The sequence below is a fragment of the Monodon monoceros genome, unplaced genomic scaffold, assembly GCF_005190385.1.
Source record: "Monodon monoceros isolate NGI ecotype Baffin Bay Population unplaced genomic scaffold, NGI_Narwhal_1 Super_Scaffold_5, whole genome shotgun sequence".
In the NCBI taxonomy this organism is placed as follows: Eukaryota; Metazoa; Chordata; class Mammalia; order Artiodactyla; family Monodontidae; genus Monodon; species Monodon monoceros.
In genome coordinates, this window is record NW_021703782.1 from 6625769 (window position 1) to 6642567 (window position 16799).

Here is a 16799-nt window from a genome sequence, read left to right on the forward strand (position 1 = left end):
ACAAAAGAACCTTTACTTTCCCATTTACTTTTTAATCTCTTCCTCCTCTCCCACCCTTTCTTCTGCTCCCCATTCTCTTTTTTTCCCTTCCCCTCTCCTTCCTACTTCTACTATTATTACTGCCACCCCCTTCTTTTTCTTCATTAATTTCAGGGTTACACTAAATAATTTTGCAATTCCAGTCATGCTCTGGGAATTACAGAAATAGACCTGTCAACTTTAGAAATGTAAAGTGGAAAGACTTAAAAAATAAAACTGAATTGTCATATTTTTTGCTTTGGCCGCTGTTTTTCTTACCATCAGACTTTTTATTTCCCTAGAAATGTGAGAAGCATGGCAGGTAGCTCCATAGCTCTTAGAAGAGCAGACAATCTTCTATAATGCTCTTGTGCTTAATAATGCTACTGAGAAATAATCCAGCCTGTTTATGTTAGTATACTTTCATGTTGAACATGTCCCTATATGTAGAATACACTTAAGAACTTTTCCTTTTACTGTTGCATTATAGGACTTCCCTGGTAGCTCAGTGGTTAAGAATCTGCCTGCCAATGCAGGGGACATGGGTTCGAGCCCTGATCCGGGAAGATCCCACATGCCGTGGAGCAGCTAAGCCCGTGCGCCACAACTACTGAGACTGTGCTCTAGAGCCCATGAGCCACAACTACTGAGTCTGCCTGTCAGAACTACTGAAGCCCACTTGCCTAGAGCCCGTGCTCTGCAACAAGAGAAGCCACCACAATGAGAAGCCCACACGCTGCAACAAAGAGTAGGCCCCGCTTGCTGCAACTAGAGAAAGCCTGTGCAGAGCAACGAAGACCCAATGCAGCCAAAAATAATAAATAAATAGATTTTTTTAAAAAATATATTGCATTATAATATTAGAATATTTTACTACTGAGTAAATTTATGTATTATATTAGCTCTAGAGGAAATCCGAGAAACCATGTTGTTTAACTGCATCTACAGTATTACAAGGAAGAAAAACTTAAAGGCACATAACAGGCTTGCTGAAGTAAGAGGTAGAAAGCAGTTCTATTCTTTCCTTAGAGCCATGGCACTTTTTTTGTAATATAAATTAGTGTTTTTATGGAATATTCATTCCTTATTCCCCAAGAGAGTCCTGTGATTCTTTCACTTGACTTTTGGAGCCCTATTCCTTTACTTCACACTCTTTCATTTTTAAGAAATTTTCTCCAAAGAGGAAGAAAACCTTCCTTGGTTCTGAATGGCTTCCTGGAAGATGAGAAGTTGAGTGTACCTCAGGGGTGACTGGGGAAGAAACCTGGCTTTTTCCACAGAGAAGACTCCTGAGGAACTAGATTTAGAATGAGATGTCTTCTCATTGTTGGTCAGCTTGAGTGGACAATCAATGTCTCTTGGAAAGTGACCCAAGGCATTTTCACCTGGGAACAAACTTCAAGCAAGAATAGCTAAAGGACCATCTTAACCACAAGAATTTTCAATAAAATACTGCAAGATTGTCTAACCTAGGCCATTATCATTTCAAACGAACTTCTCTAGATAATTATTGTAAAATATTTTTCCAGCTAACTGCATGATGGGACTTTCCCGTTGGTTAACCATAAACCCGTAAGAATTTGAGGATTTTTATCAAGTATGATGCTCTGGTTGTAAAAGTATTGGTCTGAAACGAGGCTTTCTGAAGCTATGTAGAAAGTGGGGCCAGCCTACAGTTTGAGAGATATGAAGCTACCTCATGTTGATGGCACTTTAGGCTCTCCATTTCTCCTAGTTCAGGCTGGTTTGGTGACAGTAGCAGAGTTGCTTTCCTTAACAAAGCTCAATGTAAAGGCCATAGCAGTTTACGCAGAAGAAGTACATAAAATAGAGTGTCTGGACGTGAAGGCACCAAGGTGGGGAATTTGGAGAGATGATAACACAAAAGAAATCTCCTAAGAAATCTCTCATTGAAGAATCAAAATGATTGAGTAAAGCCTGTGAGGGAGACCTAGGAATACCATTCAGACAGAGTAAAACTAGGGCAGTGAAGTAGCTTGGAATCAAGCCATTAGGGAAGAATTTACTTGAGATTCAAGAGATACCTTATAAATAAGGAGGGAGAAGAGGCAGGTGAAAATGGGGTTGTTAGGACAGGTGAAGGGATTAGTTTTAAAAATGGGAGCAGGGCATTTCTTCCTTTGTGACAAAATTGAAGAAGTGTATAGGAGGAAATAAGGTAAACTTTTCAGATTAGAAAAGAGAGGAAGTCAATCAAGCTTATTAATGACTTAAACCTTTTCAGTGAAATAGCCTCTGGGTTTGGGTGTAGAAGACATACTAGGAATTTGAGGAATGTGAAAATTATTTAAAATAGACTCTAGGGGAAATAATGAAGAAAAGATTGCCAACTAATTTAAGCCTGGTTGAATTTAATTAGCATGATTTTAAATGAGTACAATCAACCGTCATGGGTATGAGAATGATGGAAACCATAGGATTAACCCAAGACAGGGGATTATCATTGCTGGTACAACAAAATGCCAGAGGAACGAAGGATTCTACGTTGATTTTGGGGCATCTCTGAAACGACTTACCATGAAGGCTAGGCTGGGACAATAAAAAATGGGGCAGAGATACAAAAGGACTGTGGAAGGAAAATAAAAATGGAGTTGGTGTTGCCAAAAGAATCTCCAAAATGGAGCCAGGAGGCCATTAATAATGTGTGACTTATGTATGTCTCAGCCTGGATGGATCTGACCTTTTGACCACTTACTGTCCTGATGATGTCATCCAAAACATCTGCCAGAAACTCAGGATACTTATTGGACTCTTATTCTAAAATACCTTGGAACAGCCTGTATACTTATCAGACCCCTACCCTAAAATAACTTGTGATTCTTAAGGACAAATATTTCCTGACTCATATCGGAGACAAACACAATTCTCACCAGGCAACTTTTTCGGTACGCGGGCCTCTCCCGTTGCGGAGCACAGGCTCCGGACGCGCAGGCTCAGCGGCCATGGCTCACGGGCCCAGCCGCTCTGCGGCATGTGGGATCTTGGCGGACCGGGGCACGAACCCGTGTCCCCTGCATCGGCAGGCAGACTCTCAACCACTGCGCCACCAGGGAAGCCCCCTCTCACCAGGCAACTTTTAACAACCTTGTGGCATTTTGTCTTTATAAGCCCCTGATTATTTCTCTTCCCTGGAACACTCTTTCAGGGTTACCTGAATCTGTGCCTTCTGAATTGCAATTATTTACACCCTAAATAAACTCTTCTTATTTGCAGCCTCCTGCGTTATTTTTTTGGTCAACAGAACATAGGAAGAGCTTAGAGGGAGCTCTCTGAGATATAGTACCTTCTTTCTATGGGGTAAAATGTTCTGGTTTATCTTGTTATGCTGTCATTTAATGTATGCACAAACCATATAATCTTATTTCTTTAGCTAAAAATTAATATTCTTTACTTTAAAATATTCTATTGCCTTACAGAAATATTCGATCTTGCTCAAAAGCTTCAAGAAAGGTAGCCAATTACAGTAAATAGCATCCCTCTCTCCAATATTCTTTATTGTAAATGTAAATTGTAAAGGTCCTTTCTTTAAAGGCTAAGCCCAATTTTTCCTTTAATGTCCTCAATGGAGAGACCTACCAGTTGTTCAATCACTATTCAGGCTTCTCTTCACCAAGATTATGTGGCTATAGTCATATCACGTTTTTAATATTCTCCTAACAATCTATTAGATTGAACCATATGAGACTGTCATTTTTGTAGGTCATGACTCGTTATGTATTCAAAGTTTCAGTGGTTCAACCTACTATTTCAAATTTCTTTTCTTTAACTTTGAAAATATTAGAATTAGACGTAGAGTCTGGTTGTTAGTGAGTAAAGAATTACAGTTTGCTTATGCCACAAACTATTTTAAATATTAAACTTCCAATAATAGTACAATAATAGCACCACTGACTTTCAAAGGAAGTAGCACCAGTAGTTTCTTAAGACAATAAAAACATGGTTCATCTTCAGAGCCTTTCAGTCACACTTACTCAAAGCCTAATCCCTGTCTTTCGTTTCTGTTGTTTTTTGTGTGTTTTTTTCTCCTTGGTTCTCTTATGCAACTCCTATTCCATTTTATTTCTTCCCCATCAACTTCAATTTTATACTTAAAGCACCAAATCAGCTCACAAACTTAATGAAAATGTGTCAGTATTTCATTATTCAAATAGATAAAAAATTGTATAGCCTCAGAGGCAGACCCTAATCTCTTGTTTGCTTCCTCTAACATTGACATGATGAGGGCTATCTGTTTCCCAGGGTTGTGAATTGACAAGATGCTTAAATGAACAGTTTGGCTCCCTGGGCAATAATGGAAGAAAATGACCACAGCTAGCACAGTTCTGTAAATCAACATCCAGTGTGGCATGGCTGGGTTCTCTGTTCAGAGTATCACAAGGCTGAAATCAAGGTGTAGACTGAGTTGAGTGGTCATCTGGATTTTTCTGGGGGAAAAATCCACCTCCTAACTTCATTCTTATTGTTGGCAGAGTTCAGTTCCCATGACTGTAGGACTGAGGTCCCTGATTACTTGCTGGCTGCCAGTCAAGGATTGCTCTGTGCATCTACAAGCTGCTTGCATTCCTTGACACACCACCCACCTATTTTCAAGCCAGAAAGGGAGCATTGGAATCTTTCTTCTGCTTGTAATCTCTGACTTCTGTCCACAACCTTCTTTTTGTAAATACAAAGTATAATGGGGATTGTGAACCTGCTGAAAGCCCTATAATACATCCCAAAGTCCCGAATAAGTCATTTGAAATTACATACGGCTTTGATTGCCCTATTACGGTGTAAATTTGTACTTTAAGTGCAGCTATTCCAATGTAATGATACTGAAGGATATAAGAAAGAATCATCTAAACTGCTATTTTCTAAAAAAAAATAGTATACAATCTGTAGTTTGTGCATAACCCTTTGGATGACTAAATTCAAATTCTTTGAAAAATAATGACCATCTTTTCCTTTTTGTTATATAATGTGTTTTTCTAATGTCTGTCACAGTAAGTTCTAGATGCATCATAGAAGAAATATCCATCTTTTTTTTTTTTTTTTTTTTTTGGCGGTACGCGGGCCTCTCACTGTTGTGGCCTCTCTCGTTGCGGAGCACAGGCTCTGGATGCGCAGGCTCAGTGGCCGTGGCTCACGGGCCCAGCCGCTCCGCGGCATGTGGGATCTTCCCGGACCGGGGCCCGAACCCGCGTCCCTTGAATCGGCAGGCGGACTGTCAACCACCGCGCCACCAGGGAAGCCCATCCATCTTTTTTATACACACTGTTACATCTACTTTGACTTTGTATTTATGACTCATACTTTCAGTCATTATTTATGCCATCTATGTCAGAGAGCATTTGCATTTCTTTTTGATTATTTTCTATCTAGTGTTGGCTTATGAATATGCAATTATATTTCCCCATTTCTGTTGTTTTCCTTAACCTGTTTTTTCAGAACAAATTTTTTTCATTGAGTAAAAATGCCAGGTTGAGTCAAGCTGGATCCTACTGATAACCTTGGGAGTGCTTATCTAACATATACTATCACTTTCTACAGCAAAGATGTTAGTTGAAAGCATCAATTATAAAATTAGTAGGGTCTAACAATTTAACAATATTTTACATTATTTGCTTTTGCATGGATTGATAAAACAAGAAATGATGTTAACTTTTTGCTTTCATTTTAGAAAAGGGATGAATTTCTAATTTTTAACTTAGAATGTACCATCATTAGATACCTTTAAGAAATTAATTTGTATAGCTGGTATTTGTCACTTAGATTTGCCGTGTGTATAATCCAATCATCTAGATATTGTGCGAACATCTCTGAAACTTGGCGATAGAGCATGATTTTCCATATCCGGTATATCAGCCAAGTCCCCGAATTCGCATTGTTTAGAAATATCTGTCCTCCTGAGACAACTCTGACTAAAATGAAACGCTTTCTGGTGAACAATTTTCCAGCCTTCAGGAATCTGTGCACTCTGTTCAGTTCATCCCAAACAGTAATTCAAAGGACTTGGCGTTAGGGAAATGATTGTAAACCATCAAAATCATACATTAAAAAAAATTTTTTAAGCGGCCACAAAAATGGCAGTATCTGTGCAAGGGAACATTGGTTTATTCTACCTGCCAAATATATGTGTTTACCTCTTGGAAAAGAGAAAAATGTATAGGTTAAATAAATTTTAAAATATTTTTATCTTGTAATGTCATTGACCCAGCATTGGGGAGGGTTTTTCTTTCCAGGTGAAAGATGTTCTTGAGTCGTCGCTCCCTGTTTCATTGCTAGGCAACAGATCTCCCACTGGCTTTTCCTGGATTTTTATTCTTCTGCGTCACTACCTGGATGTTTGTCCCAGTCTCAGAGATGGGGGATGTATGTGAGGAGCTAGGTAAAAGTTCCAGAAGCAATCTTGTTTTGCAAAATGTATGCAGTTATCAAGTGCGTTAGGCTACATATCTCTGAAATGTGTGGCAAGTTACAATTTCTCAAGAATCAAATTGATTTTATTCCACTGATTTTCTTAGGAAACAGTCATATGTTGATTGCTCAAGTTTTACATCATCATTCCCTGGAAAATTGTGCTTTCATTTTGTGGTTGAGAAACGAGAAATACGCCACTTCACTAATTAAGTCAGATAATAACTGGAGAAGTGGAGATGACTGTCTGCCCAGCAAGGAATGGGGTAACCAGAAGTTGAGCAGATGGAGAGCTAAAATGACTCTCCAGCTTTTCTGAGTTAGTTTTCTATGGTCTTTTTATTACTTTGTCTGAAATGCAAATTCCCAGAATGCCAGACACACCCGTATTCCAACACAAGCACAAAAACAAAATTGAAAGCCAACCACAGTTGAGTTTATTGCCTGTCACTTTGATTGGTCTTGTTCCCTCGCCCCTGCTTCTCACCCCAACTAACTTGGGTAATCAAAAGCTGTCTCTGTTTAATGGGGAAAACACATATATTAAGAGGGTTAATATATGGGGCTTTCCTGTGTAGATAGATACTCAACTGATCAGAGCCCCCTCTTCTTGCTGACTCTGAACACTGCCAGGTATTGTTGATATGGTGTTTTTGGGGGGGGCACAGCTGACCTTTACTGGGGAAGGTAATAGAGACGAACCCTTATATCCAACCCTTGTCGCTGTTGGGTTTGTTTTCTCTTCTCACACAAGATTAAGGGGTAGGCTAACTTGAGATTCTACGTTCTGGCAAGCCTTATTGCTGAACTTGGCAGGAGCATTAAAATACCTTTATTAGAAGCCATGAATCAAGTTCCATGGCAGAATTCATAACCTTCCAAATCTGGCTGCCTTCTTTTGTCAAACTTCATAGAAAAGTGTGGCTTAAAATAAAGTTTATTTTCAGGTGCAGACATCCAGTGATAATGGTAAATCTTGTTCTATAGCAAATGTGGGAAGTTATCATTTAAATGAAAACACATCAACCTGTGATTTAAAAATCTGTCTATGGAAGTTCTGAATATAAGCCAGAGGATTTTGCCTAGGAAAAGAGTTGGGTTGTAAAGGAACTCTGATGGATTTTGAAAAGCACCAATATTTTCTTTGAGCCTGAAGAAAATCCATTGGCTTTGGTTCTTTAAAGATACATGTTGGAATAGTTATAATGGGAAATTCTGTTAGTTCTTTCTTAGAGCAAAGGTTTGAAATTGCTTTCTCAAAATTGCCTCCAAGTTCTAGAAATCTAGCCTGAGGGAGCCTAAAATCTCAGAGATCTACAAGACTTAACCTGCCACTCAGGCGTGGGTCCAGCTATCAAGGGAAGCTATAGACAATGAGGGGATTTTTAAAATATTGGCAAGAGAGTTTAGCGTGTGACTAGGCTCTCCTCTGTCACAAGTAAAAGGTGACATAAAACAGACAAATCTGCAGAATGGGTCCCAGAGAATCCCAAATGCTTCTTTGATCTTAGAAATGGCGGTGGGAGTAGTGGGGAGAAGAAACTAGTCTCTTGACCAAGGGGAAAGGTGGGAAAAGATAGCCTGTCGGTCCACAGAGATCAAGAGAAGCATCTTCAAGTTTGCTTTTGGTATGCACTATTATTCTGTATGAGTGACAAGAGTTAGATTAGAATAATCATCCTGGGTCAACTCTGAGAATCATAGAATTGTCCAGATAAATAGGGTTGAATGGCATTTTTAAAAGACTGTTAGGTACCAGATCATTGTCTTTGTATGCTACAGTTGTGGACATGAATGCTTTACAGACCCGTTGCTTCGTACAAAGTAAAACTACTCTGTTTATGAAAGTACTGTTGGTGAGTGGGAGGCATTAGCTTTGTATTAAAAAAATAGTGCATTTTTAAGATTGGATGTGATTCTCTCATAGAGAATAATTCTATGTTAGCATAGAGAAGGAAGGGGATTGGCTATTTCAGCTCCTATGACTGATTCTTTGATACCTTGATAACTGAGCTGTGGATTTAGTGGGCTAAATGATTCATGTATATTATGTCCCTTTAAGTCTCAGAGGACCCAAGAACGCATTTTCTTTCAGTTGTGTAATAGCAGCTGTCTGAAAACACTGAAATAGGTTTGATTCCTGTTACCTCCATTGTCTGTCTGTTGCTTTTAATTGTTCAGAGCACTACGCCAGGGTGTGACCCTGTTACTTTGAGACACGTAGATTAGGAAATGGAACACCTTAGCTAAGTATGAGTGTATTTAACACGCCACCTGGCACGTCTCACAGCCACTGTGTGCTGTAAACACACCTTATTTATTAAGTCTTATAGTACAAACTTGACCGAATGGCCGAGGAAACAACACGCCATTGTTTCTCCCTCAGTTGGCATCCATTAAGAACATTTGGCTTGGAAGCTTGCTTGTCCTTCCCTTTCTATATATCTAAACCCTCTGTCAAAAATTAAGTGGAGTTTGAGCAAACTCTCAAAGATCTGGGAGGTGTTTGATGAAACTCTGTGTTTTTTTGGTTTTCTTTAGGTAAATTGCTATGCCATTCCTCTCTGGTACAGACTGTCTGTCACAGAAATTCCCAGAAATTAAACTTCTTTCCATGAGGTGGGGAGATGAGGAAAGAACACCTCTGTTTTTGTTTCCTCCATAGAATAATGCATATTTGCTTTATAACATGCGAGGCTGACAGGTTTGGACTCTGCTTCCAGATGTCCAGATGGTTTAATAAAAAAGGAATAATAATACATGACATATTTTCTTTTTCTGATCCAGAAAGAAACAGCTTTGTGTCAAGTCAACTTGTAAGTTATAAGTTGAAGGAAACTGTTATGTAAATAAAGAAGACTGATAGGAGAAAACAGGGCAGGTGAAGGCACTCTGCCCAGAAAAGAAAAAGGCATATAATAAAAATGACCTTTTTTTAAACAAAGACTGAAATGTTTATATGATTTAGCACAGTCTGAATTATATGTAGCTCTAGCCTCTGAGGTCATCTCAAATCCAGTATATTTGCAAACAGCTAGTGTCCTAGAGTCTTTGCTATACACTTCAATAAAACTATGTTTAAAGTTAAAACTAAAAAAAAAAAAAAAGAGGAAAGAAACAGTATGAATAAGCAAGTTAAGACTATGACGGCTTACCTAAGGCAGACATTCATCAATCCAGATACATACTATGTGGAATAAATTTATAAACATAAAACTTCTAACTCCTAAAAATTAAAACTTTCCTTTTCAATATAAAGTTTAGTATTTTTAAAGCCTCTTGACTTTATCTTTTAGCAAAAGCATGTATATGAATTTCATACTTGCTCTTCTGTTTTACAATATCCACTTTAAACAAGGAAGACTGAAAAAGCCCTTAGTTAAAGATTTTGCAATTCCATCTTGGCTATATCAACAATTTAAAAATAACAAACTAGTGTTTCCAGAGATAAAATGGAATGGAAAATGTTAGATATATGTATTTAAAATGGAGAACTAAAAAGTTCAGTATCATACACTATACATAGTATGTGAAGCCATATTTAACACTGAAATGTTGAAAGGAAATCCATTTAACCTTTAAAACAAATGCTTCTTTTCTTTTATAATCATCTTCTGCCTGCATTTAAACATACTCATTTTATTCCTGCTGAACATTCTTAATTCTTGACAATTTAATACATGGAGATTTCTTTCACATTTTTATTGAATATATATTACACACATATATACATATATAATACATATATACATGTAATATATGAATATACAGTCACATAATCTTCAAACACCCATATTTTGAAAATATTCTGAATATTCTGAGAATTCAATAGAAAAATTCATGAATGAGTTTTACCACAGTTTATATATATATATTTAGATTCAGGAACAGCCAGGCTATTCACAAATAATTTCAGCTTTGAGTAAATGTGCTAGGATGACCGCAGTCATTCTGCCGAAATTTCCTAATCATTTTTTTGGAGGGGCAGGGTAGAGTAGGAGTAAAGGTCTATGTAGGCTGCAATGGGGCCCTGACAGTCCCTGACCTGGCCAGCTGGTGTTTCTGAGCTCAGTATTGGACCTGTCGGGATAAATCCTAATCAAGATAAAAATAAATGATACAAATTAAAAAATAAGAATAAAATAAAATTACTTGAGCACTCATGAAACTTACACATACATATAGGTAATATACTACATATACTATGTTTTATATATATGCTATATGGCATATATATAATTTCTCTTTAAAATTCACAGGAATCCTGTGAGATAGTTATTATTAATTTGATTAACCCAGTTTTCTATATTAAAAAAAATTAAGGTAGAAAGAAATTAGTTACTTATAGTAAATGGAAATTCTCCCATTCATTACTACCGAGACCTGGCTTCCTGGCCTGGATTGTGCTAAGGTCCTTTTGCTTATCTGTGTAGGAAGAAATGTACTAAAACGTATTTGGCAGACTCAAGGCCATATTAGGCAAGTGATGGACTTGAAGTTAGACCCCAAGGCAACAGCTCAGACAGTTCTTTCTTTAGATAATAATTATGCAGGGAAAAGCAAGGAGCTGATTTTAAAAATCAAAATTAGCTCTATCATGAAGGAACAGAGCTCATACCCAGAGGGAAGGAAAGTAACCTTAATTGCTATGACCTTCTGCTGTTATTCAGAGGCCTTTGGACTCTGTCTCTCAGGTGGCTACCTTATGAATTGGCCAATATATAACCTAGTGGAATGAACCTTAGACATCCATGTGGGAGGCTGAGGTTCGAGACTTAGCTCTACCGGTGAGTCAAGTAGCTTGAAGTATGTCATGGGAACAGTGGGTAATCTATTAACAGGACAAACAAAAACAACATGCTCAAATGCTTTCAAAGAAAGACATTTTAAACACAAGATGTTATCATTATTGTTTTTAGAATAAGAAAATAAAACCCATTGCTATAGTCCTAAAATATTTCCTCTGGAGCTTAATTTTCCCAGTGTTTAATGAATGTTTTGGTCCATTTCCTTGCAAATGTGTGAGAAAGCCAGAGGAGAAGTACAAGAAGGTAGGTACCTGGGTTATCCAAGAACAGCACGTTAGGAAAATACAGGAGCATTTAGATATTCAAAACCTAAAGGTTGCTGTTGAGTTACATTTATTATTTATCTGTTTTTTAGTATTTAGAAGTTGTCTACCGATGTTTGGGTAGCTAGAAAGGTAAGAATAATAAATTGTTTTTTAGATTTTAAATATATTCAGTATTTTTTCCGTATAAAATCTCATGACTTCTGTAGTTGTATTTTGTTTTTGTTTTCTTCCTCTTGGAAATATGACAGTATACTGAAGGTTAGAAGTCATACTGAGGAATTACTTCTCTAAGATTTTAGCAAATGTCATATTTTAAGGCTATCGTTTACACAGTCAAAGCTTCTATCTTTGAGGTAGACATTTTCAGAGGGAAATAAAAAATAAGTTCCTGAGTTTGCCTTATACTATTATTTCAAGTTCTTTCTGATAAGTACTTCATGTATTTTCTAGAAGTTGGATTCAGATTCTTTGGCTATAAGAATAAAGTATAATTATCAACTGATCACAGGGGCCATTGCGAGAATGGTGTAATGAACTTTCTAAATATTAATTTTTCAGCATCATTCTTAGAAATTTTTTTTAGAGATTTATAAACCAATTTAAATAGATACTTCTGCTGAGTCTAGGATTCTCTGCTACCCTCTATCTGATTTAGTAACTTCAAGGTTCCCTTCTGGAATGCATTACTAATTTCTAGGGTGGGAGTGGGTGGGTGGGTGGATTGGGGAGAAATGAGGGAAAATTAAGACTCTGTGGATCCTGTGGCTTGATAAACTTTGATATTCTACCAGGCTTCTACCAGAACTATGGAGGAGAACAGCCTGCTGGCAAACCAGCTGATGTGAAACCTAGAAGCCTAAACAGTGTAATTTAAAATATTTCCTGATTAAACAAAATAAAAGGTCAGAATCTCAAAAATAGGACAATATGACATTAATCTACTGGTAAATTGTTACCATGGTTCAAGTGAGGCTTGAATGGTACACCTTTCTTCCTGAAAGCAAACCATAAACCAGATATATAGGACAGGAGTTTTCACTTCCAAAAATTGTACATGGCATTAGTTTTTCTTAATAGTCTAATTTTACACACCAGAGAGTTTTGTTAGTATTATCATTTTTCTATATAAAATATTAACTCAATACCAAGTGGTCAGGTTGTAGTTTTATACCTTAATATAATCTGTCTCTCTCTTTTGGTTAGAAAGAAATTAGAGCATATTTTTTAAGGTCTTTTATCTGTAGGGAAAAAAATGTTTTTCCCAAACTGATGTTATAGACATTCTTCTTTCAAGCTACTCCATAAATATTTGGAAACCTCCCTTAAATCAAATGACCTTTTATTTGATATGTTACCAAAAAAAGGCAGCTAAAGATGTAGTGGACAGATAACAGAATGGAAGGTAAAAGAAGGACCCCATTTCTTTTGGAAAAGCAAAGTTTATTAAATGAAAGCTGAACCAGCTTTTAACTATGTCTGGTTGCAATTCTAGTAGTTAATTATTGCTTTTTGTCCAGTGAGACAAGTAGAAGTTTTTCGCAAAGCTGGTGCCTTTCCAGTTTGGATGGAAAGGGCAGCAGAGAAATCATGTAAATATCTTGTAAGGACAGATTGCCAAGAAAATCACTGACTGGCAGGATTAGGTGAAGCGAGGGGGTGGGGAAAGGGAGTAGGAAGGCAAAGCCTAAGGTTTAAAACGTGGCATTGATTCAGTTTGTTTGTAGCAGGTTTTGGCTTGAACCCTCTTCTAGTTCAAGGACATGTTCTTAGGACTTTGCCAATTGTTGGTGTCAGGGTTCATACTCAAATGTAGACATACATAGTCCAAATATTAAGATATCATTTATCAACATTCTCTACATACATAGACTGGGCTCTGGAGAAAATTACGGAAAGTGAGGTTAGGGTTTTGAATACTCTTTGTCACTTTACTACTCTTTCCTCACCCCTACCTTATGATCTGGTCTCCCCTGAGACCTGCCTTCCCCTGTAGGCTCGCGAGATCCAAAACTCTCTTCCACTCCATTCCTCCACCTAATAATGTTTGTATTCCATTTCCTGAGGGTTATTTCTCTGCTGGACCTAATCTGATAAGGTAATGCCTGCTGAGTTGTTAAGTAATAAATAATTGCCCCTACTTTGCCCATCTAAGATCATAATTTTGAATAGGAAGATCTTTCAAAGCTTTATCTTTGAAAGCATGACTAATGTTGGGTATTTTATAGAATAGAGAAGCTGGTTAGTAGAGAGAACACATTAGATTAAGCAACCTCCCAATGGCGCACTCCCCTTTCTGGGCATATTTTTCAAACAAGACTTTCAAAGTTGGCATCCAACATTTATTAAAAAGCACTTGAATTGATGACCACATATATATACTATCAAAGGAGTGCTTGGTCCTGATAAATTTAGTTTCTTTCTATCTGATATTCTTGAATTCATGAAATGCTGCAGTGACTGAAAATAAACAGTAGTGATTAATTTAACCTTTACTATATTCTAGTATTTGCTCTCTGGGTAAGTCCACCTTCCCAGATGATTTATGTATTAGTTGGGATGTTTTTGGTTGTAAGTAACAGACCTCCAACACAAATTAGCATAAATAACAAACCAGATTTACTGGCTCCCATGTCTGAAAAGTCCGGGTGTGTTTTGATTAAGGCGGTTTCCCAGTTTTCTGTGATTCCCTTGGCTATGCCCTCCTCTGCATGCTGGCTTCATCCCATTCTCACTCTGGTTCCCATCACATTCTCAGAATGGCTGCCAGTAGCAACCAGGGCAACATGTTAACTTGATTCACATCCAAGGGGACAGAGATGGTCACTTCCTATAACCATTTAATAAAAGTCTTGAGATTTACTCTGATTGGGCCAATCACTGTGGCCAGGAAGAAACCAAATGCTGATTGATCTAGGTTTGGATGAAAGCCTCTATTGAACCAACCTTTGTTTTAAGTGGGGAAAAAATAATATACCTTGGAGCTGGGATGGAGTCAATCCATTCCAAAGATCATGGCATATGGCATACTCAGTGAGGGACATTTCCAAAGAGAATCTGAGGGCAATTTGCCAAAGTGGAATAAATTCTAAGTATGTAACCAAATATTATTCACCAAGTTCCTTTATGTGCAGTGCATTCTTTCAACTTTTTGACAAATGCACAGGAAAACAGAGGTATAGAGTTAATCTCTTGTCAAACAGGAAAATTGTATGTGACTCATATCTAGTTCAGCAAAGAAAGCTTCCTTTCTTTTTTTTTTTTAACATCTTTATTGGAGTATAATTGCTTTACAATGTTGTGTTAGTTTCTGCTGTATAACAAAGTGAATCAACTATACATATACATATATCCCCATATCTCCTCCCTCTTGCATCTCCGTCCCACCCTCCCTATCCCACCCCTCTAGGTGGTCACAAAGCACCGAGCTGATCTCCCTGTGCTATGCGGCTGCTTCCCACTAGCTATCTGTTTTACATTTGGTAGTCTATATATGTCCATGCCACTCTCTCACTTCATCCCAGCTTACCCTTCCCTGTCCCTGTGTCATCAAGTCCATTCTCTACGTCTGCATCTTTATTCCTGTCCTGCCCCTAGGTTCTTCAGAACATTTTTTTTTTTTTTTAGATTCCATATGTATGTGTTAACATACAGTATTTGTTTTTCTCTTTCTGACTTACTTTACTCTGTATGACAGACTCTAGGCCCATCCACCTCACTACAAATAACTCAATTTCGTTTCTTTTTATGGCTGAGTAATATTCCATTGTATATCTGTGTTACATCTTCTTTATCCATTCATCTGTTGATGGACACTTAGACTGCTTCCATGTCCTGGCTATTGTAAATAGTGCTGCAATGAACATTGTGGTACATGACTCTTTTTGAATTATGGTTTTCTCAGGGTATATGCCCAGTAGTGGGAATTCTGGGTCATATGGTAGTTCTATTTTTCGTTTTTTAAGGAACCTCTCTACTGTTTTCCATAGTGGCTGTATCAATTTACATTCCCACCAACACTGCAAGAGGGTTCCTTTTTCCCCACATCCTCTTTAGCATTTATTGTTTCTAGATTTTTTGATGATGGCCATTCTGACCAGTGTGAGATGATACCTCATTGTAATTTTGATTTGCATTTCTCTAATGATTAGTGATGCTGAGCATCCTTTCATGTGTTTGTTGGCAACCTGTATATCTTCTTTGGAGAAATGTCTATTTAGGTCTTCTGCCCATTTTTGGATTGGGTCGTTTGTTTTTTGATATTGAGCTGCATGAGCTGCTTGTGTATTTTGGAGTTGCTTCGTTTGTCAGTTGCTTTGTTTGCAAACATTTTCTCCCACTCTGAGGGTTGTCTTTTTGTCTTGTTTATGGTTTCTTTTGTTGTGCAAAAGCTTTTAAGTTTCATTAGGTCCCATTTGTTTATTTTTGTTTTTATTTCCATTTCTCTAGGAGGTGGGTCAAAAAGGATCTTGCTGTGATTTATGTCATAGAGTGTTCTGCCTATGTTTTCCTCTAAGAGTTTTATAGTGTCCAGCCTTACATTTAGGTCTTTAATCCATTTTGAGTTTATTTTTGTGTATGGTGTTAGGGAGTGTTCTAATTTCATTCTTTTACATGTAGCTGTCCAGTTTTCCCAGCACCACTTATTGAAGAGGCTGTCTTTTCTCCATTGTATATTCTTGCCTCCTTTATCAAAGACAAGGTGACCATATGTGCTTGGGTTTATCGCTGGGCATTCTATCCTGTCCCATTGATCTATATTTCTATTTTTGTGCCAGTACCATACTGTCTTGATTACTGTAGCTTCGTAGTATAGTCTGAAGTCAGGGAGCCTGATTCCTCCAGCTTCATTTTTATTTCTCAAGATTGATGAAAGCTCCATTCTGCTCTAGTAACCAAATCTTTACTCTTTCTTAGAACTGGATATACATACTTAATCATGTGAGAGATTCCAAGGAGCACATGGTTAAATGACACTTCTAGTCCCCAGCCGTGGGGGTAAGTTCTGAGATGCCGCATATGATTAATTTAAGAGGAAAAGATGGTAGCCAGCCAAAGTTATGAATTCCACATAACTGGTGTGAGATTTACGTGCCCATCCTGAGACTGAATGCAGGTCATGTATGTGTCTCCTATTTATAAAAGGGTAATTCTGAGGAAAGAACACATTCAGTGCTTAAAGAGTTACCTAGGAATCGATTTCCTTTATTCTCATTTCTCTTCTTGATTCTATTGCTACTATGTCTTCTAAAAATCAATCATTAGAAATTTTAATTTGATGTCCTTACGATAG